Source organism: Macrobrachium rosenbergii, chromosome 4 (genome assembly GCF_040412425.1).
Source record: "Macrobrachium rosenbergii isolate ZJJX-2024 chromosome 4, ASM4041242v1, whole genome shotgun sequence".
NCBI classification, from domain to species: Eukaryota; Metazoa; Arthropoda; class Malacostraca; order Decapoda; family Palaemonidae; genus Macrobrachium; species Macrobrachium rosenbergii.
The window spans coordinates 52394099-52406699 of NC_089744.1; the positions used below are offsets into that span (position 1 = coordinate 52394099).

At 37.5% G+C, this 12601-nt stretch overlaps 1 protein-coding gene across 1 annotated transcript in view; it reads right to left on the bottom strand.

Annotated features, from left to right (window-relative positions):
- Positions 1–12601, bottom strand: part of LOC136837696 (uncharacterized) — a 189403-nt gene that overhangs the window by 142447 nt on the left and 34355 nt on the right.

Consider the following 12601-nt stretch of genomic DNA (forward strand, 5'->3'; position numbering starts at 1 on the left):
TTTCGCAGAAGCAAGCTACCCCATTCCCAATTGGCGCTTTGTACTGAACGACCCTGGGCGTGGCAGTTCGAAGCTATCAAATAGCACTAGTGGCTAGCAGAATCAGCAAGGGCCTCACACTATTTTTATATCAAGTCAGGTGGGGCCTAAAGAATGAGGTGATGGGGAAGAGAACGAAGAGCGAGCGAGGGTTGGAGGAGAAACAAACAAAATAAAACGGTTTAGGAGGAAAATTATATAGAAAATGGAGACCACGCGACCTTTATACAAAGTGCGAGAGAAAATGGCTAAGCGCCATTGAAAACGGGGGACTCAACTAAATGCTTCCCAAAAAAGAAAATGGATAAATGATAATTATTTGATCCCATATGAAAAAAACTTAAACTCAGTTACATTTATTAAAACTTCCTTAAAGTCAGAACTGGTTCCATTTCAAAAGCCATGAAGACAGTGCTATACTACTTTTCCGACAATAGAAGGAAAGACATCATCAATTTCCTTTCGAGTAATCTTCAGTGACTACAGTCACCGTAGCTAAATATATTCTCAAATCTCTATCGTTAAAACATTTGTCTCGTTTCGTATTTAAATGGATCAATAAAACATTAGCCATGCATAAGCTTATTTCCAACCATCTCAGAAAGTAAAATCGCCTCGTTAAAGGAAATTACGGGGTTGAGCCATTTTCTCGTTTAATTTATCCCTCTATAGATCTCAGGAATGGATGGATGGTATTTCGGGCCAGTCTGGGCGACGGAGCCAAGAAAGCAATTCAATGCAGACTAATCTTAGGGGACTGCTATCAGTGTCAAGTCCCAAAGCAACATTATTTCTCTAAGAGTTTCCAAACATTCGATCAGAAATAAATCTATGCCAGCACAGGCACTGAAATATGAAAATATATAACTAATGATACTCTCATGAGCAATGAGGATATAAATATGATTTTTTTCAAGTCAAGTCCATATTGTTCTTATGCCTTTGACGGTGGCAAATATCCTCAGGGAACATGCTCATTATTAAATACATTTATTATTGATAGGCTGAAACTATTATCTTAATCCCTAGATCTCTAACAAAATCAATGCTGTTTACCGAACCTAGACCTTATCGGTTCAGTGTTATCTTCCCAACTTCACTGTGGGGCCATAATGTTATGCTGGTCGATGCCAGAGATTTTTTGTTCCCTTATATTAAAACGCAGGAACATCTACTTGGCAGTTTTCAAGAATCAAAAGGCTAATTATTAATCTGAAATTAATCGATGAAGAGCGTTGCTCTTTTACAAAGTACATTAATTTTAACGTCAATCCGTTATCTATCTATCGATGACTAATTTTACCTGTTGTTCATTTCTCTCTTATCTTCCTTTTATTATAAACAAATGTTGGCAATCTATCACATCCCTATCACAAAACTGATTGAAAACAAGTCAAGAACTGTTAGAAAAACGAATCTTTGGCAAATGCTGGATAACTGTGTGAAGCAATTTTTAGGACTACCGATAAATTGTTAACTTGTATTCAACCTGTCAGTGTTTTGTGTGCAATAAGTTGCAAACATGTGTTTATGGCATGCACTGTAGTGTGGACACACCCTAAGAACGTGTGCATTCCCTTATAATTAACCAGTTGTTGATGTGTTAATGTCTACATTTATAAAGACTTTGGGCATATCTCAGTAATTTCTAAACAAAGTCACTTTATGTTTATTCACCACATTAATAAAAAGTAAGTCAACAATGAGAAATGAGAACGATTCCCAAACTTGTTTCCTTGTTGGTGCCGTAGAACTTGGAAAATAAACATTTTTATGCTGGGCTTCTAGTGTTAGCAGAGGATTATTTATTCTTATATACAATATTTACTGATTGTTTTTACATGCAATATCAATGAAACTCATGCGCCTTCAATGAGCTGAATCCTGCATAGTCACGTAAGATTAATCTCTAGCACTGTACATCCAACCGACAACCTACTGCCAAGACATGATTTCAGTGTATTTAATCTTAATTTTTTCTACTTTTCTTCCAGTTTGTTTTGAATGTTTCTATATATCCTTATCTTCTAAGTCTGCTAAAGTGACTAAGCATTTATATTTACAGTTTTTTGGGATGGCCAGCTTGTAAACAGCTGGCAGGCACTACAAAGAGTGGCTTACAAAAAACTCGTTTTACACGAAAATGTTTCTGGTCTTGCTTGAATTGCCTTTTGAATGTTAAGGACTGTGACTTCCTAACTCCTGCTATGATCCATGGAAAAAGACTCAATGGAATCATAAACTTCGGACACTAAATCAAAATGCTGCAGTACTTTCTCAGACCTTACTTGAAGCTGGAGACATCAAAGATAAGGACCGCACAAAACATTTGACAACTGCAGATTGGATATTTAGAGGGTTGGGTTTGCAGCCAGGAACTCATTCATTTCATTCTGTGATGCTTGCAATATACTTACCAAGTACTGTGATTATAACTGAAACTACTAAGAATTTGTGGAGCTTTCCATTGTCTATGAGTAAACATTCAATTCCACCCATTATATAAAAGAATTCCTACAGCCTCCCGGAACACGAAAATAAATAAATTAATCATGAAAGAATGTGTAATTTTCTTTGGGGCCTTTCAGTACCTGGTTCAGTTCTGACCATGATCGCTGGCCCCTATACCTTGGAAAAGATGATGGAAACAGAGTGAAAATGGTCAGAGAATATTCGAGGGGTGAACCAATGCTGGTCTTTGTATAACTAACACATATTATCTTGGAAAACTAAGCAGAAATACAGTGATACAACTAAAGAGCAATCAGTGATACCATCGGGATCCAGTCATCTGCATCTGACTGATCTTATTTTGACCCACAGAAGAGATTTAAAATGCATCCATTACATTGAGACATATCAATCTGCCAACTGCGACTCTGATTTTAGTATGTTACTCTTCAAGGTGAAATGTGCTTGAAAGAAGTTCTATAGGGTAAGTAACAAGTCTCAAATGTGAAGAACTTACTACAGGGTAGTATTTTGTAAACAAGATATCAAAGGATGTAATTCTGAATGCAAAGCACAACTAGCTTGGACTGAATTTAGGGGTCTGCTCTATTCTTCTGCACTGAATAGCGCTGACTTGATAACAAATAAAAATGCAGGTAGGTTTCAAGATAATGACTTATTTGGTCTAAAAAAAAAAGGATGACGAATGAAAACACCGAATCTCCTTAATTCAAACTGACGATGACAATAGTATCATAAAGGAATTGTACAATGGGATAACAAAAAATACAGCCCAAAGAGAAACTTTCTGCACCACTGTTAGATCGAGAGGGAAACCTATTTCGTGAAAGAACAAAGATTTTGCATGCATCTGGTAATTTGTTAAGCAACCTGCAACAAATGATAGAGGTATCCCGTTACTTGACAGAAACGGAAACACTCTTGCAAGGCTTATCTTACCAAGACTCCAGTTACTTGGAAAATAACATAAATATTGAGATTCAATGAGGGTTTGACACTGCCTGTACTGTAGACATGGTATATATACCGTTTAACACAATTATGATACTATAAAAATGTTGCAAGAAATTTGCCAAATTATTTGTTACAATTATAGACCTTGTGAAAGCTTTCGAAAATGTAAATAGGTGACAACTCGTTCTGATTTTAGAACTTGCCTGTCCATTCAGATTTTCCAGCATAAAATATTTTCAAGCATAAAATCATCCCTTGAGGGTAGAAGAACTGATGGGTTTGTTGTAAACAGTGGTGTGAAGCATGGTTTAACATATATTTTTCCTACTATTTATATTACACACTTGAAGGCAATGAATTTGAGTTTAGTGTCCATTTTAGAATGGATGGGGGACTGCTTAAGATCGGAGGGATTCAGTACAAGATAGAATTACCTACTTTTACTGTATAAGATTGGCTTTTGATGGCAATGTTCCTGTTGTTGTACATGATTAACAAAGCTATCAGAGGAATGCAAAATCGTTACACCTTTCTGTTAAGCTCTACAAAAACTGTTTAGGAACCAGTAGTGGACTGGATGGTGCTACAGATTTTTGCAATTTTTGCTGTCTTAGTTCTACCATTCCCTTAAACCTTAGTGTGAATGACAAAATACCCAGACGAATCGGTAAGAAACAGCAAGAGGACAAATCTGTGATTACAATCCTTATATTATCTTGCTTGCTTCATAATATTGAAGGATAGTTTACCTATGCAGCACACCAGCTCTGGAGCTTTCATTGTCGTTGCAAGAGGAATATCCTTGGGTGAGATACCGGGCTACAGAAGGACAATGTGCTGGTCCTGAATAAGGCAAGTTTTCTTTTTTACCCACTTAAGCAGGACAAGCCTCTACTGGACAGACCATCTTACAATGGATAGTATTCGAATTTCGTGGGAAATATTATTAGGAATAATATAAAGAGACAAGATAAAACTTGGCTAACCTTTTTAGTTCTACCCAGCCTCTGGGTGTGATAGATACCTATACAAAATAAACGACTGGAGGAGAAAGCCCAGGCAAGTCCCCGTAGACGGTGCAAGAATGGGTTCAGGAGCGTTGACTAGGAAAGGCTGAGGAGGTACAAGAGGAAGCGTGATAGATGACTTCGTGTGGGGATGGAGCCATTTATTCCCTCATTCATCCCGTCCTTTGACCAATAATAATGTTCATTTATTTACCGCTCTCTCTCTCTCTCTCTCTCTCTCTCTCTCTCTCTCTCTCTCTGTTATCAGCAAAAAAAAAAAAAAATGAATAGTTTTACAACACTTTACAAGTAGAATGAACGAACTGTTTCAAATATACCAGTAGGCACAAAACATTTGGTCTTTAATTGATTTCAGTTTTCTAATGATTTTGTTCGAGAACCTAATGTTAAATTCTCTCATTCTGATCTCTGATGCATTCTGCTGTATGAAACTGGGCGAAAATAGCTTTGATAACACCCCATTAATATTAATAAATTTATCTACTTCATGACAACCGAAGCTGTGAATTAAACGAAAGATTAGTACCGCCTAGAAGATAATTTTCAAAATAACTTGACATCGCACCGAGTAAAGAGACGTGCAGTAATTATAATGATTTTTTCTAAGTAGATTATGACAAAGAGCCTAATAAGTATTTGATTTGCTCGCTGATTTTATCTTGTAATGTTCTTAAAATATTCTTACTTTGAACACCTACTCTGGTTGAGATCATGTTAATTTTGATTTCTCATCAAATAAATCTTGTGGCTTGTATCCAGCTATGGAAAACAAGTGATTTGGTGTCGTAATATATTTCCTACCATCTGTCTTCTGTTTGTATTAATTATATTTTCATTCTTTTCTTTCATATCTATTTAATAATATTTACAGTTAAGGTTTTGCTATAACGTTAACCCTGAGTTGCTTCTCGATTTCTTTGTACCTCATCAGATTTCAGTTGCTTTCACAAATACGTTTCTACTCAATTCCTGCGCATAGTTAATATGACTCCATACAACACATTAAACTTAAACACATGCAATCAGTATATATTTTCATTTACCAACTATACATTTTTTAAATCATATAGCCATGACCACTAACATTACTAACAAGACCTTTAAAACAAATTAACAACACGTAAAAATGGGTCTTGCCCATTAAAACTGTCAGCAGTAACTGGAGACGATCTAATCATCACATAAAACACGCACATACATACATAAAAATTTATATATATATATATATATATATATATATATATATATATATATATATATACATAAATATATGTATATATACTGTACATATATACATATACAGAAATACATACATAAAAACGCTCATATTTACATGTGTACACATATATCAAAATTAATCTCCTTTACATAAGTACACATATTTGCATGCGTATTTGTCTTGGGTACAAAAACTATCAGTTAAAATACAGAAAAAGGAAAAATACTGCAAGTCGAACCCTGCTCTTCATCTCCAATGCAGATTTAATTTTCCCCTAAAAGCAACCCCGTCTAATCGACCCCACCCTGTTCCCATGGTCCGGGGCCCCAAATCTCATCAGAGGGGCTGCGTCCCGTAACCCCAAATGGTAGTGTCATCATCCAGACAGAAAAATAGTGGGTGGGTGACGGGCCTTCCCTCCACCTACTCATCCTTCTGAGCCCTCCTTCTGCGGGTCATCTATTTATTTCGCTTCTCTTCCTGCTGGCGGGCGTCTCCTCTCCCCGTCTCTTTCCCTCCGTCTGGCTCTTTGAATGATCAGACTTCTTCTGCTGAGAGATAAGAGAAGCTGGGATCATGAAAGACATATACAGGACATTATGATTGTGCTGATGTGCATCAGCAGCGTCGAAAAAGGCGTATCATTCTTCAAAACAATTCAACGCAAAGCAACTCCAAACTGCAGATAATTATCTGTAATCAAGTATGGCTGTAACAACATGCAAAAATCACAAAGATAACACCAGAATAAAAACTTCGTTGATATACATACACTTTCTCCACATCAACAAATGCCTATTAGCGGAGATGACTCGAAATAATTTGAAAGAAAGACTAACAACAGCAGCAAACAACCAGGCAAAATAAAACAAACAAGTAAACAAACACACAACTTACCCTGAGAACACATCCGTAAGGATAATTGGGCACGCACCGGATAAACTGAAGGCCAGCACAATTATCAGTGAACAGGGTGGCATAAAAAAGAAGACAGACAAGAAACGAAAAATAAAAAATAAATAAAAATAAACAGAATAAATAAAAGTAAAGACATTAAGGGAAAAATTTAAATCTGATCTCACATGGGAGCAATTCTGTCCCACTGCACAGCATTGAAAATGAAGCGATTTAATAAGGTTTATTTAGTGGGTGGGTGGGTAAGCGCCGGGGGTTGAGGGGCGGGGGTGCTGCAAAAACAAAATTATACAAAACAAAATTATACAATGGTGTAACTAACAGGAAAAATGTTAGTGATTATATCATTTTTATTATTATAATCTTCATCATTATAGGTTTTGTTGATGTCGACGATGATAATAAGAATTGATAATCCTTAAAACAACAGTTATAAGAAAAAGCGAACTTCAAAAAACGATACGCATCGATAAACGATTCTTGAATTTACTGTTATCCGGGGCATGGTAGGCCTCGCCGCTTTTCATGGTTGATCGGAACAAACAGTAATCCGTAAATACGAAAACAAAGCAGAATAAACTGTTTTTGAAGAAATGGGTGAGATGACACTCTAACCAGCCAAAATGTTTCCCTCTTAAGAGAGAGAGAGAGAGAGAGAGAGAGAGAGAGAGAGAGAGAGAGAGCCAGCCATATATTATAAATGGTTTCACCCAGATGGTTTGAGAATTACCTCCTTCGAAGTCCTCCCATTTTTCAACAACAATGGGATGGTGTACATGGTGAAGGAGAACTTGATCTCTCCCGTCTACCGTTTTTCTTCTCTCCCCCCACCTCCCCCGCAGCTGCGATACACAACAGCTGATTAAAAACTAGGTACCTAGCTCACTGCTTAGGTGAAGAGATGCATAGTGTCTTTATAGTGAGACGCACCCATGACGTTTCTCTCCTTATCCGGTTTGGGGTCGAGCTCGGTTTCCTCGTAAGAGAGAGAGAGAGAGAGAGAGAGAGAGAGAGAGAGAGAGAGAGAGAGAGAGAGTTCTTTAGATAACATTGCGAAATTATCTCTATCGTCTTGTCTGATAGCCGAGCATGCAAAGCAGAGTTCCAACGTTTGTTAATTTCACCACGTCCTATTTGATCAGCACTGGCCACGCTCAGTTAATTTACTATCTTGCAGCATAAAAGAACGAGAACCAGTTCGACTAAATATATCCAACGTTTTCTCCAGGGCTGCTCTCTGATAACACGACATGTGCCTTGATAAATCATCAAGTTTCCCGTTCTTTAAGTTCTACCTCGAGATAACAAAGTCATTCCTCCCAGCGTGATGATCTGTTTCCTGCTTCTCTATTTGAAATAATTAGCCAAGTCACACATTTCCACCTCCATTTCCTTCAAGATCCTGTTTTGGAAGCAGCCAGTCAAGAGACCCTAATTCATATGACATTCTTTCCTTAGAGTTGAAATACCTTCACTTCTCTCCCCAACCTTTCTTGACAGCTCCTACGCACTTCCTGTCATTTGGGGAAGGGTCTGTCCTTTGTCACATCTGGGAATACTTCGCGTTTCTTTCTTTCCTTGAGCCTGACATTTATTCATCTTCAAGACCATACGGCCCACAGCTTCTCGGTTCATAGATCTTCACCCATCTGAACTCAAATGATTCTTTTGCCTAGCCGGATCTTCAAATGTTTTACAATAGGTGATAGGTTTTCTGCACTAACTAAGCTGTTGTGCAAATCAGCAACAACAATAGTAACATAAAACAAAGGAAGGTTACAGACTACTAAGATCTAATACCAACAACAGCAACTGAGTCGGCAAAAATAGCATAACAATACACTGTATGCTACCGAGATTCAACAACAAGAGCACTCTGGCTACCGAGATACAAAAAAAATAAAATTATTAAAATCGCTTTTGACTATGAAATTCTAAAAAATGATACAGACTACACTAATACTTAACATTTACTGTAATTAAGGAACTTCGAAAAATACAGTGTGATACTTGAAAATGAAAAATCATACGATAACTTCGCTCCAAATGAATAAACAGCAGCAAACATCAACCTAAAATATTAAGTATGAGAAAACTGTAAAATAATAGCATTTATATAAATGAACAAAAAGTGGTGAAAAATAAAACACACATTTCACCTTCATAAACACAAAGAGCGTAACAAATCCTCCTAATACCCTAACATAATATAATAACAAAGCATAAGGCACGCACCAATAACAAACCGAGTGGCATCCCGACGCCGCGCCTTGGCAACAGCAAGCCAAATTATCGCTCATTCTTTGCCTCGCATCGTTCTGAAAGAACACGGCAAAGGCAACTGGAAATGGCACGCAACCTGTGCGAGCCGCAGCACGTCGTTGCCTGAAGGAGGTGACCTTCAGATTTCCTTATTAGAAGAAGATATATATGCAATGAGCATCGTGTCTAAGTTATGCATGGAACCTCCACAAATCCTCCTCAAACAAAGGGTGCTGAACTCCTTTACGCCTACATTTAAAGTCGTTCCCTCAGGGTTAAATGTAACGACTGAATTATCGAAGAAATATTACAAAATTAAGAAATGCTGAGTTACAGCGCTCAATGGCATACTGTCCATCCATGAGCACCTCTTATTCCTCACTCTTGTTTTTATCTAGACTTGTTAGATGGTTCCGTCAACCCCCTTCTTAAGCATCACACCTTTAACCCTAGATAGCGACCAAATACCGGTTTCCACACAGCCACCTACTCTGCGTACATATGTGCACCTTCATACACATCAGCTAATAAACTCCTAATACCCAAACGCCATTATATATCAGTAGGTAACGTGCAGCAGGGAGAATATTCATCTTGGCGTTACGACCTGCCTGCGGCAGTGGGGCTGAACTACGCAGTAACAGCATCAAGAACACTTGGTTGAGCTGAACGTACATGATATATTGCATAAGAGTTGCAAGAAACATATCAGCCTGCAGAGTGCACCTGCGTCTCAAGAAGTGTACCGCTTAAACATCAATGTAACGTCTAAGGGAGAAAGAAAGAGTGGGAAAAAACTGAAATTTTCCTGCCTGTCGATAAAGAATATGTATCTGCTTTAGTTATCATATATGCATTTCCTATTAAAACTGTTCCTCACAAATGCAATCTGCAGCAAATGAACTTTGCTTTTTCTTCACAGACATCAATTATCGCTGTTTACTCTACTGAACTCATAAGAATGGGAAGGTTTGCCTGGTGACCTGTTCCACCCCACTGGTGGCATCTCATCTTGACTCATCCCACAGGATATCTAGGAACGCCTGAATTATTTTTACTCATTAATAATGGCTGAAATGCAGTGAGGGAGACAAATCCGAAGTTGAAGAACTGGAGTCCGAATGACGAAACACGAGCAATCATGGCTGGAATATGGTGTAGCGCAGATCGGATTCTGTGACTGTGGTGAAACTGAAGTGCCAAAGTTTTCGGTTTTATTGGTTGTGGCGGGAAAATTTATTTTGTTGATGTGCAATACCTTACAGTGGATGCTACTTAATTTCATTACTTTCAGTCTAGCACAATTTCGAAGATCATGCAAGTGTTCAACTTTTTCCTGGGGGAAGGGGGGGAGGGGGAATTATGTAGTCGTCCCTCAAATAATCATACTTAGCTGTGGTTTGTTGAAAGGGGGGACTACTTATGGGCAGTAGTATATTACTGGTATATTCAACACCTGCCCTAACTTGAGCAGGGTGCTCGTATCTTTATGAAAAAAATATTTCCAGTATCCATGACAACTTTTTGAGAGAGAGAGAGAGAGAGAGAGAGAGAGAGAGAGAGAGAGAGAGAGAGAGAGTATCGAGCACATAACTTAATGCAATAGAGGCTATTTACAATCACTAAATGTTCACACACACTCAAAATGACAAAAAGACGCAAACATAACCAAGATCATGTGTTTGTTATACAAGGTCCTTTTTTCATGGTCACAGACCTCATAACCCGAATCATTTAAGGAAGAAACTCGAAGGGAGTGTCATGAGGTATGGTGACTAAGCACAAACAGGGTGACGGTACAGAGCAAGTTACAAGGTACTTTTTTCTCTTTTATCTACTCCCAGCCCATCAGCGGCAACTTTGTCAGTTGCTGGACTTAATCTCGCCTCAGTTCCCTTCGGGCTCTTGACGCGTCATGTTAACAATTGAAGACAAAATACGAATGTTTCATTCACTTCTTCAATGTAATGAAAACTGATATCAGTTCTACAAATCTTTGTCTTTCAAAGAGAGAGAATTTCAATATATATTTCACTTCCGTTTATGCCCAGACTGAAGATCACTTGAGACTGAGTCGTCTGAATACCAAGGAAAAATCTTCATTATTAATGAGGGACGATATTAATAAGACACGCCAATATCTATATGTGGGAACAGGAAAAACACAAATAAATACACATATCGAACGTTTCATTATTTCTTACAGACGAAATTTAGTCCGAACAAGCTCGTGAAGATGACCTCCGCTTCTACAGCTTTCAGTTTTATTTCCTGATGTTGGCACACTGTAGCTGCCAAGAAATACTTAAGGCATAAATATACAACACCAACAATGGTCACAAAAACTGCGCAGATTATATGACACGATAGACTTGGTTCTTGTCGTAGATGCACAATGCTTCGTGAACCTGAAGAGATTTTGGTCGCTTGGAGTCTGTGGTCCTGCAAATCAGTAAAAAAAAAAAAATCATATATATATATATATATATATATATATATATATATATATATATATATACATATATACATATATATATACAGTATATACATATTGATTCTGTAATCTGGAAATATGTTTTTCACATTGGTATGTTCATGAAAATGTCTGTCTCAGCGCTGCAAAAGAGTAATTACATTTTGTAATATAAAAAGACATTTGGGTATTTATTATTGTTGACTGATTTCATGTATAAGCAGGCAGGATTATGTATGTCTTAGAAAGTAATTTTATGTAAAACGACCTTATAACTTTTCATTAGAGCAGAAATTGAAAATGTGGAGCTTCCTTCAAAACCTCCTTAAAATAACGAATTCCACGTCCGCCTCCTTAAACTTCAAACACCCGAGCATGGAGCGTCACCACAAACCGCGATTACAGTTTAAGAAGTAACTGACCCTGAAAATTATGATCACCTTTCTGCCACTACGGACTTACAAGAATTGCCTACAAAAATAGATGTCTATACTTCAAACATCTAATGACAGATTGCAAAGTTTGTTTCTGAATGTAATACAATGGAAACGAAAAGATTTGCCATTTCTTATGTCAGGCACGTCATGTAACGTGAAGTACCTGCCATCAACAAGATCTGACTAAAGTCAAAATGAGTAACAATCTTCTCATTTGTATGCATGTATCTGACAAGGAAGGTTTTCAACTTCCTTTATTTCTTAAAAGTCGCCATTCATGGCGTTTTCAATTGCAAACAATCAATATTTTGCCACCTTGTGCATCAAGATCTTGACCGCAAACACGGTCTGGGATTCAAATGTGCTTGCTGAATCTTCCAAACTTAAAAATAACCGAACGTCGATCAAGACGCAGTCTTATATTAAGAGAGTTTGGCAGTAAACGAGCAATGAGTGGCGCTTTGATATCATTTTCTATACTGAAAGACCATTCTCTTTGCTCTTGGTAAACTATACTATTTTGTGACAGTTTGTAGTAAGAGAAAAAACACTCAGCTTGCAATCTTTAAAATACATTTTAATCATTATTATTGCATTTGCGAATTAACACAGTATGATATCAATGGCAAATTAAATACCATCAACTGTAATCCCACACCAGCTTGAACAAATTACTGACAGGCATTGCTAATAACTCTTACGAACGGCTTCTTTTAAAAATGTTTACTGATGTGTCTGGGTCTATGAATAATTCAACGACTTCGCCCAAGTGGGAAAAGGTTGCTATTCTTTACGGCGTTTA